Genomic DNA, 17536 nt, shown 5'->3' on the forward strand with positions numbered 1-17536 from the left:
AGTAAGGGCACAATGCAGCAAAATATATTTAAATTGGCTGAATGTAAGGGGACGAAGAAAAGGGAATAGTGTTTTCTTTTGAAATCGATTGGAGTTCAGATTGTTGGCTTGTGTCATGACTGCTCATATTCTAGCATGGTATGTGTTTTAGAACTTTATGGATTTTGTTTTAAATGATTGTGAAGGTGAACATGTTGATTTATATTAACTGGATTTAAAATTAAATCACAATGTTTTGTTTAATCAAATAGTAAAACTGCTTTTGTAAAAAAATATTAACAATGGAAATCTTTGCTCTCTTTTAATTTTCTTGAATTACTGCTTGAATTCCGAGGGCTTTTTTTAATGAGATGTGGCCTTTGGATAAACTGGGAATAAGATGTTTAAAAAGCAGCAAAATAAATAAAACAAGACCTCAGATTGAGAGTCTGAATGCAGGGTTTTTATAATTGTTTTTGTTTTTATTGCAAAGAAAGGGAGAGACTTAGTAAGGTCTCAGCATATGACCTTTCTGTTAGTGGAAACAAGTTTCTGAGAAAATATAAGCATACTTAGCAGACCCTCTGAAAAAGAACTTCTCTTTTGCAGAGTCATTTTATACTCCATATCCTTTTTTCTTCCTCATTCTTTGTCCAACTGGAAATTCTAAAGCAATTCTGGCATTGGGAAGATGATGGAGGACTTGGAAAGCATAGATTTTTGCTATGGAGTTGGAGTACCAAGTTACAATAAATGGATGAATGGATGGATGGCCTTCTATGCTAGCCAATCATACTGTAGTTGTGTGTGCCTAACGGTAACAGGCAAGGTAAATAGCAGCTGGACATATGTTAACATTGTGTGTGTGTTTTAAACCGCCTCGCCTCCGGGTTGAGAGGAGTGATATATAAATATGGTAACTAAAATAATAAATAAATAATAGCAAAACTAAGGGGAAAGAAGGGAAAGACAAAATAACCGTACTTCATCAGCTGTTCCCAGCATATTAAAAGCATAGATGCACAAGTTTGGCTGTAAAAATGGAAATAAGAAATTGAAATCTGGTGACACAAAATGTCATCTCTGAATGCATTTTGCAGTCTACAAGTTGAATAAAGTGATTTTAATACTTTTATTAGGTGTTTTAATTCTTATATTTAACTAGCGGTCCCCTGCCACGTGTTGCTGTGGCCCAGTCTGTTGATCTGGAAAATAAAGTAACCCGAAAGTGTTGATTTCTAATATATGTAATTTCTTTATGCTTGTGGGTAAACAGTATTTCTTGCTGTTTATTTGTCAGTGTTGATGTGGAGATTGGCTGATTTGCCCACTCTGGAACAAGCAACATATAATTGTCCTTCTTTAGGGGTCCCCTTCAAATCTATGATACTACGAGGTATATCTGTGTGTGAATCATATCTATCTATCTATCTATCCGTCTATCTATCTATCTATCTGTCTGTCTATATCTATGGCTGGATGGCTATTTGTCAGGAGGACTTTGATTATGTTTCCTTGCCCTGGTGAGGGGAGTTGGACTGGATGGCCCTAAGTATGGGGGTTCTGTGTGGGAAGTGTGCCCCAATTCTTTCTTTCGTGGGGTTCAGCATGCACTTTGATTGTAGCTGAACTATAAATCCCAGTAACTACAACCTCCAAACGTCAAGTTACATCTGTGTTCATATTTGGGCATATGGAATATTTGTGCCAAATTTGGTCCAGATCCCTCATTGTTTGAGTCCACAGTGCTCTCTGGATGTAGATGAACTACAACTCTCAAACTCAAGGTCAATGCCCACCAAACCATTCTAGTGTTTTCTGTTGGTCATGGGAGTCCTGTGTGTCACGATTGGTTCAATTCCATCATTGGTGAAGTTTAGAATGCTCTTTGATTGCAAGTAAACTATAAATCCCAGCAACTACAACGCCCAAATGAAAAAATCAATTTTTTTGCGTGATGGTCACTCCTTGCGTTAGTAGGTGTCTTGTGGCCAAATTTTGAGTTATGTTAATCTACAAACAAACATTACATTTTATTTATATAGATGTTTTAAATGTCCTTTTATCGTATCTTATCTTATGGTGAATTGACGTATTGATTTTATGCTAGTTATATATTGTTGATTGAGTTTTGGTTTATGTATGTAAGGCATTGAATTTTGCCGTTATTTTTGTGTAAACCGCTTTTGAGTCATCCCAGGGGTGAGAAAAGCGGTATGTAAATATTGTAAATAAATAAATAATAAATAAGATTGGTCACTAGAAGATTCCAAACTTCTTTGTTACTTATGCTAGACCTGTCTGATGTGTTTCATATTATCCCCCCCCCCCCCAAAAAAATCCATGTGCATGTTGTTAGTTTTTTTTTTAAAGTCTTCTGAAACATGTTGTTTGGTATCAGGTCCTATCCCTATTTTCTCCGTGCTACTTCTGCCTCTGGTACCAACTATTTTTGTTAAGTAAGTCATGCCCTGGAATGCAGCTGCTTTGTTAACTGTGGCATGCCTGTACTGCCTACTTAACAGGGGCTACGTATTGTACTTTTGTACATGTGGAGTAAGGGTGTTCGATGCGTAAGCTGTTCCACTCAGATCTCCCATATTTTCTTAATTACATAATTTAAAACAGTTATATCCAACCCTCCAGCTATGCTTCTCAAAACAACCATATAATTTTCTATTATGCCGTCTTGCATTCACCTACCTGTAGTTCATTTATTCTTTGCTTTTTCAAGCTGTACATTTGCCTATAGAACTCAAATTTATTTGCACACACTTTTAGTCCTCCCACTCTCTGACGGTATGGGGCAGGCAGCAGTAATCTTTGCTATTTCAATTAAATGGACACATACTGGTGCTGTTGAATGATTCAGACCTGCCATGCATCATAAAGAGTGCACCTATGAACCTTTTTGCCACACACAGAACTAGTAGTGCTCCTATTGAGAACACTGGGGTAATGTGCAAGCACTGGAGCCAACTTTCCTTGTGGAGGAATTTGGATATTATACTTCGAAAGTATAGTCTTTGACCTTATTAAAATAATGAGATTAGCCTTTCTTTGGTGTAATACAGATATGGGTTGTTGTGAGTTTTCCAGGCTGCATGGCCGTGTTCCAGAAGCATTTTCTCCTGACGTTTCGCCCACATCTATGGCAAGCATCCTCAGAGGTTGTGAGGTCTGTTGGAAATTAGGCAAGAGAGGTTTATATATCTGTGGAATGTCCAGGGTGGAAGAAAGAACTCTTGTCTATTGTACAGATATAGTTTGCACTTTGCTTCTTGAATTTTACTTTGCTGGAGTTGGACCCTTTGTAGTAACCAGAGTAATTAAGTCTCTAAACCATTTTCATTGTGAATTTCCTGTATAACTTCTAAGGGCCCTCTCACACTACAAAGTTATAGATAGCTCAGTGATGTCCCTGTAACAGCCATGTCTACATCCTGTAAAATATACAAAGGTTTGTAGTTTGGCAAGGCATTAGGGCTTTTTGATTGAGAATTCAAATATAGCCTGTCCACCACATTCACTGGGGTCAGGGGCACAAAATACATATGAAAAACACTTTTTTTAAAAAACCTGATCAGATCTGCAAATAATCAAATCCACAGAAGTGAACCTCGCAAATGTAGTAGGAGATTGTATACCTTAAACTGCAAAATCCAGGATTCCATAGGACAGAGAGATTCATGCCGGTGGCCTTCTTGTTTGTGCTTAATCTGTTCCTTTAACAATTCCCTATCCTCTGGTCCAAAGGTTTTAATAAACTTCCATAGAATAGAGAATTGGTCATTAAAGTGATTTCATAGCATTATAATTATGGAGTGTGAAAGGGCCTTTGATCTTGAAGAAGTTTGTTTTGGTATGATGCCTAGCCTTCTCTCTAGCATTCTGTTTATAGCTAGAGCTTCCCAGCTGAAGGCTGCTCCAACCTTGCTGACAAAGCTTGGACAGCGCTTAAAAGCAATATGCCATTGACATTACTTGGGACATTACTATGTTACTCTTGATAGAGCGAACCACAAGTAGCATTATTGAATTTCTTTCTGATAAACAGTTCCATTTCAGAAAAAAAAGCTGCTGATGAGTATTGAATAACTTCTAAAACATTAATGTCCAAAGATCTGATTTTAAGCATATGTGATACTGGCTGTGACACTGGACACTTTCGTCTGTGGCCTTACAGGGGCAGACTGTCTTCTTGATTGTGCAGCATTGTCATCATAGGTGTCACGAGTCCTCTTTGTACAAAGGGTGGCGTAATTATTTTTAGGAATGAGATCCCACTGCAAAAGGGTCACTTACTGGAAAAGTTGGCAAGATGGATCGAACGTAATATGAGAGGATAGTTGAATCACGCAACTGTTTGTCGTTATTGAGAAAGGGCAGCAAGTTGTTAATCCTTTGTTATTACCTGGGTGATGCTGTTGGGATGTTCTGTTTTAGATGTGTTGTGTGTGTGTGTGATTTTAAGATGCCATTGATTGTAAGACACACATCAATTTCAGAGTTAACAACAGAAAAAATATTTATTTATATATATAAAAAGCCATCTGTGATTGTAAGACACACCCCAATTTAGAGATGTTTGTATGCTGCTAGCCGTCCCCTGCCACGCGTTGCTGTGGCCCAGTCTGGTGATCTGGAAAATAAAGTAATGAGAAAGTGTTGGTTTCTAAGATATGCAATTTCTTTATGCTTGTGGGTAAACAGTATTTCTTGCTGTTTCTTTGTTAGTGTTGATGTAGAGATTGTCTGGTTTGCCTACTCTGCAACATGCAACATATAAGTGTCCTTCTTTAGGGGTCCCTTTCAAATCTATGGTACTATATCTGTCATATACATATAAGTGTGTGTGTGTTTGTGTGAATCAAATATATATCTATATCTATATCTATGGCTGGATGGCTCTTTGTCAAGAGGGCTTTGATTGTGTTTTCTTCCCCGGTGAAGGGAATTGGACTGGATGGCCTTAAGGAAGCATTTCTCAATGTGGGGGTTGGGAACCCTGGGGAGGTGATGAGGGATTGTCAGAAGGGTTGCCCAAAGACCACCAGAAAACACAGTATTTTCTGTTGGTTATGGAGATTCTGTGTGGGAAGTCTGGTCCAATTCTATCATTGGTGGGGTTCAGAATGCTCTTTGATTGTAGGTGAACTATAAATCCCAGTAACTACAACTCCCAAATGTCAAGGTCTATTACCCCCAAACCCCATCTGTGTTCATATTTGGGCATATGGAGTATTCGTGCCAAATTTGGTCTAGATCCTTCATTGTTTGAGTCCACAGTGCTCTCTGGATGTAGGTGAACTACAACTCCCAAATTCAAGGTCAGTGCCCACCAAACCCTTGTAGTGTTTTCTGTTGGTCATGGGAGTCCTATATGCCACGTTTGGTTCAATTCCATCCTTGATGGAGTTCAGAATGCTCTTTGATTACAGGTTAACAATAAATCCCAGCAACTACAACTCCCAAATGACAAAATCCATTTTTGAGTGATGGTCACTCCTTGGATTAGTTGGTGTCTTGTGGCCAAATTTGGTGGCAATTCGTCCAGTGAATTTTGAGTTATGATGTCACTCAAAACGAACAGAGTATATGGATAGATGGATAGAATGATGGATGGATGGATAGATAGGTGGAATCCTGAGAATGGAAGTTTTACAAAATATTTAGCCTTCTCTGCCAATGAGTGCTGGTACTGTACTAAACTACAAATCCATAGCATTGAGCTGAGTCAGTTAAAATAGTGCCAAACTGCATTAATTCTACGGTGTAGATGAACCCTTGTTGTATCTTAGTTCCAGGCACCGTTACATGTCTGCGATAGGGTTTTGGACATATGATAATCTCATGGAGTAAATGTAGCAGGTGTCTCGTATTTTTCCTAATTTCTTTTTTGAAATTTCAGCAGTCTGTATGTTGATAAGCAAACATGACTACAGCTGCCAGAAAGCTCTATAAACAGGAAGCGGCCTTCACACAACTTCCTTCTGAAGCTCAAGTGCTGGGTGGCTCTTATAGCCGCTGATTATAGCGCTCACTTGATCTCTCGGCAGCAGAGAGCTCGCTCTGTCTCTCGTCCAGGGGTGAGTTGACTGTGAACAGGGTATGATTTCACAAGAACTGACGGCTACAGGGAGCCGCTTCAGGAAATGAGACACTGAATGGTAAAGTAACCCGCTTTGCTCTCTGTAAGGCTTACATTTGAAACTTTGCCCCAGGCAAAGATAGTCTGATACTTGGATGGCTGGATTACTCCACTCCACTTTGACTGCTTTTTGCGTCCCACTTTTACAAGGGCACCGGCATGCCAGGGATTAATTAGGCTTGCGGTACGAGGCTCTTCATGCAGGTTGTTTGGTTTGCGCTAAGGATTGCTATGATCTGTTGATATTCAGCAAAATATAACCAGTGGCAATGAAAGTCTCCTTAATTTACTCGTATATTGGAGCACTAACTATAGAGTGAACACATCTGTAATGTGAAGGAACTCAGCTTATGTTTAGCAAATGCTTGTCTGGGTTCTCCAAAGTGAAGGGAAATAGGGAACAGTCATGAGAGGATAGTTTCTCTATGTGATTACCTGTGCTTTTTGTTTGTAGAATCATATTACTTTTATTACAAACAGTTCTAGTTTTGGGTTGTTGTAAGTTTTTCGGGTTGTACGTCCATGTTCCAGAAGCATTTTCTCCTGATGTTTTGCCTGCATCTATGGTAGGCATCTTCAGAGGTTGGGAGGTCCTACTGGTGGCCATACAGCCCGAAAAACTTACAACAACCCACTGATTTTGGCCATGAAAACCTTCAACAGTAAATTCTACTTTTATCCTAAACTAGAATCATATTTTTGTGATTCTGCTATTATTTCATAGCTGATGGCTTGGGACCATTCTTGTATTTTCACACTTCTTACTCATTTCTTGGAAGACATTTGACTATCATATCTCAAGGCAACATTTCTACAACTGTGGAGTATTGCATTTTGCCACCAGGCAAGTTGACAGATTTTGTGTCATTGCATTTGCCGGCTGCTCATTCCTATGCTCAGTTGCAATGTGAAAGGGGGCATGAAGTTTTTTAACAACCAGAAGCGGACAATTCCCTGCAAAGGCTGAATCTAAACAAGAGCTTCAGTGCACAGTGTTTTGGCCCAGTTTGACCCTGTTACAGCCACATTGGCCCATTTTAATCCAAATGCAAATTGGTATTAGAAGCCAAACTTTTTCCCCTCTTGAAGTCACATTAGTAAAAAAAGGCATTTCTACCTGTTCATGGTGTTCACTATGTTGCATTGTTTTAGGTCACATTTTAAAAATTACAGAATGGAATAGTTAGTCTGTACTCCTATGGTCCCAACCCAGAAAAAAATCATGGCACAATCCTCCCCACATTTTTTCTCATGTGGAAGAATTTACCGTATATACGCAAGTAGAAGCCCCCTTTTTAGGCTGGAAAAGACCCCCCTCGGCTTATATGCGAGTCAAAGTTAGTTATGTTTTTACTCTGTTATTATTATTCTTATTACATTTATTATTTTACTTTAATTATTATTATTGTTATTATTATTATTACCTTTACATTATTTTACTCTTATTATTTTATTATATTTATTATATTACTCTGTTTATTATTGTTATTATTACATTTATTAGTTTACTCTATTTATTACTGTTATTATTACATTTATTAGTTCAGTCTATTTTTATCATTACTATTATTTTACTATATTATTATTATTTTATTACATTTATTATTTTACTCTCTTTATTATTATTTGAAGGATACATAAGCACGTTTACATTGAAGAAAGTTAAAATAATGGTTCAATGAGAGTTGGACAAAGTCTTATTTTAAATTACAGTTTTATGTAAATATTCAAAAGCATTTAATGTACTGATGCCTCAATTAATGTAATTTTATTGGTATCTATTTTTATTTTGAAATTTATCAGTAGCTGCTGCATTTCCCATCCTCGGCTTGTACTCGAGTCAATATGTTTCCCCAGGTTTTTTGGTAAAATTAGGTGCCTCGGCTTATATTCGGGTCAGCTTATACTCGAGTATATACGGTAAACTAGTGGCTGGCCCAATCTTTGCTGGTTCTTGGAATGGGAATGGGGGAGCAGAAGTAATGAAGGTGCATGGTGGATCGGTCTTTGGGGAAGATGGGGGGAACTGTGAGGGGGAATGAGAGGAGAGCAGAGCCATCACCATAGCCCCTTCCTATAAAGGATTGGCTTCAAAGGATTGGTCCTTAATAGGGACTTTTTCAAACCTATTAAATACAGACCAATTGAGGCCAATGCTGCAAGGGAAGGGGGAAGGACGAGGAGAAATTTCATCACAATGTCCATCTTTATTTACACATTCCAATGGGACTTGTTCCTGAATTGACTTGCCCAGGATTACACCACAATACACTTCAGTTATACTCGGTTTTCCTCAGGAAGATACACAGCTTATATAGTGGTACAGAAGTCCTAGAAATTATGTACATAACATGTGTGAACTGCAATCAAGGAGGGAGAGAAAAAAAACAAGCAAACAAACATGAGAAGAAAGGGGAAAAGAGATTCAGTTGAAGCAAATGGAGAAATGGAAGCCATGCCGTTATTCTATTTATTTATTTTTGCCCCGCTTTATCTTTCCTGCAGGAGACTCAAAGTGGCAGTTTCTTTCTCTGAAAAGCTTTGTCTGATAAAGAACTTTTCCTTGTCTTTCGAGGAAGGATTTTGGGTAGATGAGGGTTAGGAATTTCTATCCCCAGGACTCACTCTCATTTCTTTGTTTTCTAATAGTAATAATAACAACAACAATAACAACTTTGTTATACCCTGCCACCATCTCCTGGAAGGGACTCGGGGCAGCTTACAAACAGGACCAAGTCCAAAAAGTACAAGAAAATTCACCAACTAAAACAAAAACACTGTTTGACATTTAATAACATATGACAGTCAATTATAAGACAATTAAAACAGCAAGGCACAAAAACAGTGTCAAAACTCTAGTTATAATCCCCCCACCCCGCCCCAAGGGCTGCAATGGATTGAACACTTTCTGAAACCAGCAAAGTTTTTTGCCTTTGAAGTGATCATGTAATGAGTTGCTGGGAGCTTTTCGGGCTGTATGGCCATGTTCCAATAGCATTCTCTCCTGACATTTTACCTGCATCTATGGCAGGCTTCCTCAGGAGTTTGTTTAGAGGTCTTTTGGAAACGATGCAAGTGGGGTGTATATATATCTGTGGAATGTTCACATAATGCTTCCTTTGGTGCTGAATTTTGGAAATGTTTTCAAGAGAGGATGAGCCACAATTGCTTCCAACTTCCCTTGCAGCATTGACCTCAATTAAGCCTCTGATACAGTAATTCCCAACCTTTTTTGACCAGGGGCCACTTTGACCAGGGGCCACTCTCTAACATTGGTACCAAAAGGGTTCCGATTCAGTTTTTGGTCAACTTTAGATTCAGTTTGGTTATTTAGGGTGCTGATCCAGAAGATTGCAATGGATAGATCATATCAGCTCTTAATTTCTGATACAGAACATATGCCATCCGGTTGTCGCCACCTCTAGATTAATAATCTAGAACTGATGTGGTCTATCCAATGCAATTTTCTGAATCAGCACCTCAAATAACCCCAAGAACAGGCCTAAAAACAAAGAGACCAAGGTTTTCCCCCACTTCCAGGCGCCACATGGAATGGCTCTGCTCAGGGGAGGGAGGAGAAGAAAAAGCTGTTGTTGTGCCTTTCATGGTTAGTCAGCCTCTCCCTTCCCAACATCTCCATTGCCTTGGCACTATAAGAGAGTTTCGTGAGACCAGTCGCTCTTGTTGCAACGGTGTAATAATGGTGAGGTTGCGGACCATATTTTAATTCTTGCGGACCACTGGTGGGAACCACTGCTCTAATAAGACCAAACACAACATTACTAGTGTTGCAAGAGAAATGGCAAGGGACCACCACAGTGACTCTCAGTTCTACCTCTCTCCCATTCTTCTCAAAACGTGTGTACCTTGCCAGACTTAGGTAGCCACCCACCAACTCCTTCCACCCTCGAACCTCTCCCACCCTTCACCCCCCCCCCCCAATCCCATTCCTCTTGATCCGTGGTCTAGAACACACATTTCAAAAAACTCTTTTTGAAAAATGAGGAGTGAAAATGGTTGTCTTTTATTTTTAAAATCTCATTAAAGGCTTCAGGCACCTGAAAGCAGTGCTTTCACTTTGAAACTGGAGGAATGCCATTTGTTCAAACAGGATCCGGATTGGGGTAAAGACAAATTATTTCACCGGTGTTGGTTTAGCCAAAGTCCCAACCTTTTGAATTTCTTAAACAAATGTTTACTTCTATTAAAAGTTGCATACCACTCCTTTTCAGCATTTGGCTGCATATATCTGTTGACGTCTGCCATTAGTAGTGAATAGGATTATCTCCACCTTTCATCAGCATTTTTATCTCTACCCTGCAACATAGCTGCCCCTCTTTAACTAGTGGGAAAGCTCTTGCACATCTAGTTCTGGATTGATACTAGAGGAAATACAGTACCGTGAGTACAACGTTTCCCCCCTTTTGACCACCAAAAGCCTCTATTATCTTGGATTGAGAAACAAGAACTCCAGATTTGCTAGTTGTATAATGTCTGGTATGAAAGATAATTGTAATATGAAAACAATAATATTAGATACTAGATAATTGATAAAGAAACCAGGGTGTTGTTGGTTATTATTATTATTATTATTATTATTATTATTGCTATTACTTTGTACATAATTAATTGGAAAATTTGGTAAGATAGTAAGAAAAGAAGAAGCTACCACTGATAGTCAAGAGATGATCAAGGAAGCCACCGTTCTGAGCTTTAGGATCTAAATGGGTTTTGGAGGTCTGTTATACCTAGAGTCACCATAAGACAAGATTGACTTGAATGGAGAATTAATGGAGTTTTTTTATAAGTCCTATACAATAGAGAAGGATTGTTTTCTTTCACATTTTAAAGTTTACTGCATTGTTTACTGTAGGCACACTACTGCAGTCCAACATATTTAAGTCCCAATACTGAGAAAAGGGTTTGTATTCAGTAAATAAATAAGTAAATATTCAGTGTTAGGGAACAATAACACTAGAAGTAAATCAAAAGCCACAAGCAGTGTGTTAGAAGGACCTCAGGAGATCACAGGTCCACATACAAGAGATTATGTGTTAGGTTCTGTGATCATGTTAAGAAAAGCTGGTTTTTAGGACAGGCACAGGACACGAGATCAGAAGACAAAGCAGGCATTTTAAGGTGTACTTGGGTTGAGTTCAAATAAAATTAATTAGCTTGGTTCCTAGACAGAATATAAGCTTTTCCGGTTTACCCCACAATACCCACTGGCAGTGCAGGGATATTGTGGAGACAGTTGATATCAATTACTCAGGGAGTTTGGTTTATTCGGCTCATGTTGATGAAACCTGGGATCACTATGCAGTGACTTATTTGATAAGTAGACAGCTGCCTATATCTGGAATTCTAATGCTTTGCATGCTTACATGAGGGAGACATTAAATTAGAGTAGAGGACGTACAGAGTTTGACCTTCACACTCTTTAGGTTCTAGTTGACTGCATGTATTAAGAACACTTTGCTTCTTTAAAGCAGTCTCCAACATCTTCCCAGAACATAGATACTTTTAGAAAGACACAAAGGAAGTGCTCTAAATGAATGTAAAAAACTAGTATGTTTTAAAGCAAATATAAACATTTTGGAAAATAACATTCGTAACCATTTGGAGATCATAACCTTTTGGAAAAGCATTACCTTTCAGAGAAGAGCCAATGACCCGTTTGAGTAGAATCTTCTCAAGTGGTATACAACCAGATATAATTATGCAAGGCAATTTGGCTTTCAGTTGTTAGACTGATAACCTGTTGTCTCTTATCTATTAGGAATATAGAGATTATGCCAGTGCACAAAATAGCAGTGCTTCAGAAGTGTTTTTCTGTTGCCCAGAAATATATCTACTGTTATGCACTCAAGAGACAAAATGAAGGAGACTTTGGTAAAATTATATATATTTGGTTTACTCACAGCCTTCATGTGTTTAGCATACACAGGTAAACAACTTATCAGTCCAGTTACAGATACAGTATGTTTAAGATAATCTCTGTGTGCAGATGGCACTGGGCATCTTTCTTAAAGTCAACAGCAGACAAGGTGTTTGTCTGTGATCTGAGCAGTCTAAAGTCTAATAGAGCCTGATTGAGTCTGTGTTCTAATGGAGTCTCAGTGTGGATCATGTGGTCTGCGGCTCCTCCCACAACTTCTCAGGAAACATAGAGCAAAGGAAGCTGCATACCAAAACATACATATAATAAGTAAGTGACAGGATTATATATAAACAAATTACTAGGGGACTATTGAAGAAGGTTGTAATTTCCAACAAGACAAAGAGATAATGGATAACGTTGTCTTTTTAGAATACTACTAATAATAATATAGTAATAACTTTATTTTTATACCCCGCCTCCATGTCCACGAAGAGACTTGAGGCGGCTTACAAAGGGACAAGCCCAGAGAACACAGAGTTAAAATATAATGCAATAAAACAAACAAAACCAAATAGAAACATATCATAATAAAACATAATATCATAAAAACATTACCATGGGAGCAATAAAAGTGCTGAGTTCAGAGGGCAAAATTCCTAGATAGAGCTAAGGGAAAGTGCAAAAAGATTCGCTGGAAGGAACGGGAGAATAATGTCCTTGGGCTTTATAGGATTGTAGAGCGGAGGGCCATGCTAAAGTGCCAGAGCTTAGGTATTAAAGGGCCAATTCTTTGGAACTGCCTAATCAAAGGAACAATGGAACATCCATGTTTTTAGGTTCTTGTGGAAGGAGGACGGGGTAGGTGACAGTCAGATCTCCCTAGGAAGAGAGTTCCTATATTACTAATCCACCTTATGGATGTATTGACCAAATAAGTCTCCATTTTCACTGTTGATATATTAAGTTATAGTCCCATGATGGAATGCATATTTTACCTACTGGTGATCTCAGATTCCGTCTTTGGGATCTGCAGTTTAAAAGATCATAAGACGACTGCGCTGGGGAAAGTCCCTTATATGAGAAACCGGAGAGTTGTTGCCAGTTACTAAGCTACAAGGATAAATAGTGTTAACAGTATAGAACATTTTTATGTGTTTTTTTCTAAACAATATCCAGTTTATTTTAATATATTTTACCTACTCCCAGGTGAAGGTTAGCTATGTCAAAATTTCAGAAGTGTGACTATTTGTGGTTAAGTAAAAAAGTGCTGCCTAACATGGAAGTAAGAAGTTTCTTACTCTCAAGATAAGGAACTGATATGCAAAGGACAGTCTTATCCTAATTGATATAAAACTGCAAAAAAATAAAAATAAAAACAGGGAAGCAATGCTTTCACATGAGTCTGAAAATATTAGTCCTTGAGTTTAGTCACTGCATGGCTTGCGTGGAATTTTGAAACGTTATCTCTAAAATGTTAATTATATTAGTTTGTATCTGAATCTTATTGATCCAGGAAGATTTGGGACTGTCTAGTAACAGCAGTAGAACTCAAAATGCATCATGAACAGACAGTGACCCTTTTCTATTTCTTCTATGGCCAGGATTTTATGGGCATCTTTAAAAGACACAAATCGATTGTCCCTGCAATTGTAGATCCCCAGGACATATAGTTATGGGAAGCTCGGATGTCTTGTGCATCAGCAAAAAAAATTGCAAGTCGATTCAATTATAAAATGTGGCATGCGATAGGAATGAAAAAGAGAAAAGAGCAGCTCTGTTGACAAGCTCAGCAATTGAAAGCTGTCGTCTTGACTCATAAATGGCACTTTCTGGTAGTTGGTTAATTAGAGATAATCAGTGGGAGATTCTCCAGTAGATGTAGAATCACTTAGAGCATTTGGTCCAAACCTGCCCACTTCTTTTGGGATTGGCTTTTCCTTATTGACATACCTATCCTTTGGCTGCCTTTGGAAAGGACTGAGATGTAAATTTAAAACCAGGGTTGACTGAGGACCTTGATGAAATCATTGACAGTCTTTAGGGACAGCTGGTCCAAATATCTGTCGTCATGTGCCACAGCAGACAACATAGTGGATCCTGTGGCATCAGCGACTTCTTTTTTAAACTGTTTGTGTAGCCAGTGATGTGATGATGCCTTCCTTGTGCCAAAAGAGTACATAAAAACTCCTTCCTCTTATGTAGCAGCAAAGTTCAAAATGTCTTTGCTGCATGCCAGAGAAATGGGGCACGGACCTCGCATTGCATCTGCCTGCTCTTCTCTGAAGCACACTCCGTTATGCCTCATTGCCTTTGAATACACAGAGGTATTTACAGGCTCTACAATTGTAGAGGATTGTACGAGAAGCTATTGTAGAGGATTGTACGAGAAGGATTGACCGAGCCCTGGAATGATTTAGGTCATTCATTAGAGTACAGCTACTGTCAGCATGCTGGTTATGAAGCCTCAGGTGTTTAGGAAGTAGCATGTCTCCCATAGTTCTCTTTGTATGAGGAGATAGCAGTACAGTCAGCCCTCCACATTTCCAGGCAAGGACTGAGAAGGTAATTATGCTGGAGATTATGCCAGTGTAGGTCACCAAATGGGTTCCAGGCAGAATCTTCTCTGTTTTGTTTTACATATCTCATAATTAACTACATATAAAGTCAGCCCTCAACATTTTCTGGATTTAGAGGCACAGGATACCTGTGAAGTGAAAAACCATAAATAATTTGCCTTTTTTTTTAATCTGAGAGAAGACCTTTTGTCAGATTTGTAGGTCTTCCAGCACAACAATGTGATCAACTTCGTCTGTAAGGCGACCATCGAATTGCATTGGAGAACCTAGAGAGAACATTTTAAATCAAATCTGCAAAAGTCAAAAATGCAAATGTGGAGGGATGGCTGTATCAACAAAGTTCAAAAATTCCTTTATTCCAAGGATGGAAGAGCAGATGGTTCAGCAGGTTTACTGCTCCTAAGCAGACAACCATGGGACGTGGTTCAAGTTTCCAAAGCAAAGGAGCAGATGCTTGATTCATCCTTAGCCCATCTGCTGCTGTTTCTACTATCTCTGAAGAAATTTATGTATCTGAGCTATGTCAACAAAAGACCAGCCGTATCCTCCCTTCTCACAGTCCCTGCTGCTTAGTCATTATCACAGTCAAGGTCTGTGACGTTTTGGATAACTCGAACCTCCATGCAAATTGAGGAAGTTTTTGGTTTTCATTGAAATAGCAGATTTTGAGTTGAAACTTTAATTTTATTGACATTTGACCTGTCCTTAGTCTAAATGAGCTGATAAAATCACAATCAGAATGCCAGCAATGTTTTCTTTAACCAGCTTCTTTTTTTAGTGTGTGTTGGTGTATTCAGAATTGGCCTGGACTCATTAATTATGTAAGGAGGTATTACAGTTTAGTGCAGTGTCTTGCCATGGATGGCAGAAATGGATTTCTTTGCAGAGAGTTCTCAAAATATATTCCATTCCTGGATATTTAGAAATACATTCCATTCCTGGGTATTTAGAAATAGATTCTGTTCCTGGAGTGCTCAAATATATTCTGTTCCTAGATATTTAGTGAGTCCAGAGAAACCATGTATATATGCAACACACATGCTTTTCATATATTTATATGTGACATTTCAAGGATATAACTTTACAAAATGGTTTGCAAATAATAAAACTTGGGTATTAGCAGTAATTAATTTGCTATTCCACCTTTCTTTAACTTTTGCACAAAAGCAAATCCCTGCTAACCAAAGCATAATCATATGGGTAATGGTTGTTCAGATGGTCTGGTTCCAGAACCTGTAAACCAGTGGTTCTCAACCTGTGGGTCCCCAGGTGTTTGTGGCCTATAACTCCCAGAAATCCCAGCCAGTTTACCAGCTGTTAGGATTTCTGGGAGTTGAAGGCGAAAACATCTGGGGACCCACAGGTTGAGAACCACTGTGTAAGGCTTTACAGTAAGTATCCAGCAGTTTGAAATCAGCTGAAAAACAATTTGGTAACCAAATGTAAAAGAGGTGTTACATACTTTCTTGTCCCTCATCAGTGTCTGGTCACTTTAGAACAGACTTTAGAATTGTGGGAGTTGAAGTCCAGAACACCTGGAGGGCCCAAGTTTGCCCATGGCTGCTCTAGAAGCGGGATCATTATGGCACCAGAGGGAACTTGGGTTCAAATCTGCATTCAGGCACATTGTTCAGCGGGCAGCTTTCGACTTTTCTCTCTTACAGTCTCGTCTCTTTCAAATGCTTGTTGTGAAGATAAACAGCATGATAGAAGAGGAACCATGTATATCAATTTGAGTGCCTTGGAGAAAGGCATTAAATTGACACAACCTAAAGTAATAAAATAGATTGTGTAACTCATTCTGCATTAGCTCCAGGACGATGATACCTAAACACCTGAAAAATGGGGTGGATACAAAGTGGACTCTAGGGGTGTATAGCTTGGGATCACTTTGTTTTAAAATTAATGTTAATTAAACATAGTGCTTCTTTATGTAGAGTTCCCAAACTTTGTAAACAGTTCAATGACACAGTTCAACTAGACAAGAGTACAGATGATTTGTGTACTCCTGTCTAGTTGGGAAGGAGAGTGAGCATGGGGAAGGGCTGAATGCACATTAATTTTATTGACATTTGACCTATCCTTAGTCTAAATGAGTAGATGAGGAAGAATACTAGTAAGAAAGAGAAAGATTGTTTTTCTTTGAGGCTGGATACATTGGTTAGTGAATGCTGAGATGGCCTCCTAGGAAATGTAGTCTCCTGTTCGTGCAAGAAAAAATAATATTCCTTGAATTTCCGGTACTCTAGTTCTATATGAAACAGCCACAAAAGGCAACTGGGGTTAATACAATATCACTTTTGGGTGCTTCACATGGTGTGCTGCAGCTCTCCAGAGCAGCTGACGATGGGATGGTGCAGACTCCAGAGGATTCCAGCTTGTGCACTTGGCATGTCTTGTGTACTCAACTAACACAGGTTGGAGCATCTTCCAATGGGAGAGTGAAAATGTTCTTCCCTATTTGTTAGGATAGGAATAGCACTATATATTGATAAATCTGGCCAAGAGCATCATCATATCTTCTCTAGAGCACCATTAAATCCTTGATCTAAAACCATCCCAGAAGAATTAAAGGAGATGAAGCATTTGGCTCAAGATGTCATTGCCAGTGCACTGCTCCTTTCTCTTCTGATCTCTTAGAGCAGTGGTTCTCAACCTGTGAGTCCCCAGGTGTTTTGGCCTACTACTCCTAAAAATCCCAGCCAGTTTACCAGCTGTTAGGATTTCTGGAAGTTGATGGCCAAAACATCTAGGGAGCCACAGGTTGAGAACCACTGTCTTAGAGGTGCATGTGTATGACAAGGATTAGATCCTGTTTTCCTTATCACAACAAGTAAGAACTGCCTGTGTTTTGCTCATGGCTTTATTGATTTCTGAAAATGCCCTGAAGACGCAGTTCAATGGGCCGAACTCTTCAGTGACCACACAATATGTTCCCACTGCTAATTA

At 38.8% G+C, this 17536-nt stretch overlaps 1 protein-coding gene across 9 annotated transcripts in view; it reads left to right on the forward strand.

Annotated features, from left to right (window-relative positions):
• TMEM229B (transmembrane protein 229B) overlaps nucleotides 1-17536 on the forward strand; it is a 76901-nt gene that overhangs the window by 30186 nt on the left and 29179 nt on the right. The window contains exon 1 of one of the 9 annotated variants that reach the window (XM_067462793.1): nucleotides 6006-6068. The exons of 7 other annotated variants lie outside the window; for them this stretch is intronic. The gene's annotated coding sequence lies outside the window, so the exon portion shown is untranslated. One more of the 9 variants, XM_060762303.2, reaches the window with a different exon arrangement.

The sequence above is a fragment of the Anolis sagrei genome, chromosome 1 (genome assembly GCF_037176765.1).
Source record: "Anolis sagrei isolate rAnoSag1 chromosome 1, rAnoSag1.mat, whole genome shotgun sequence".
In the NCBI taxonomy this organism is placed as follows: domain Eukaryota; kingdom Metazoa; phylum Chordata; class Lepidosauria; order Squamata; family Dactyloidae; genus Anolis; species Anolis sagrei.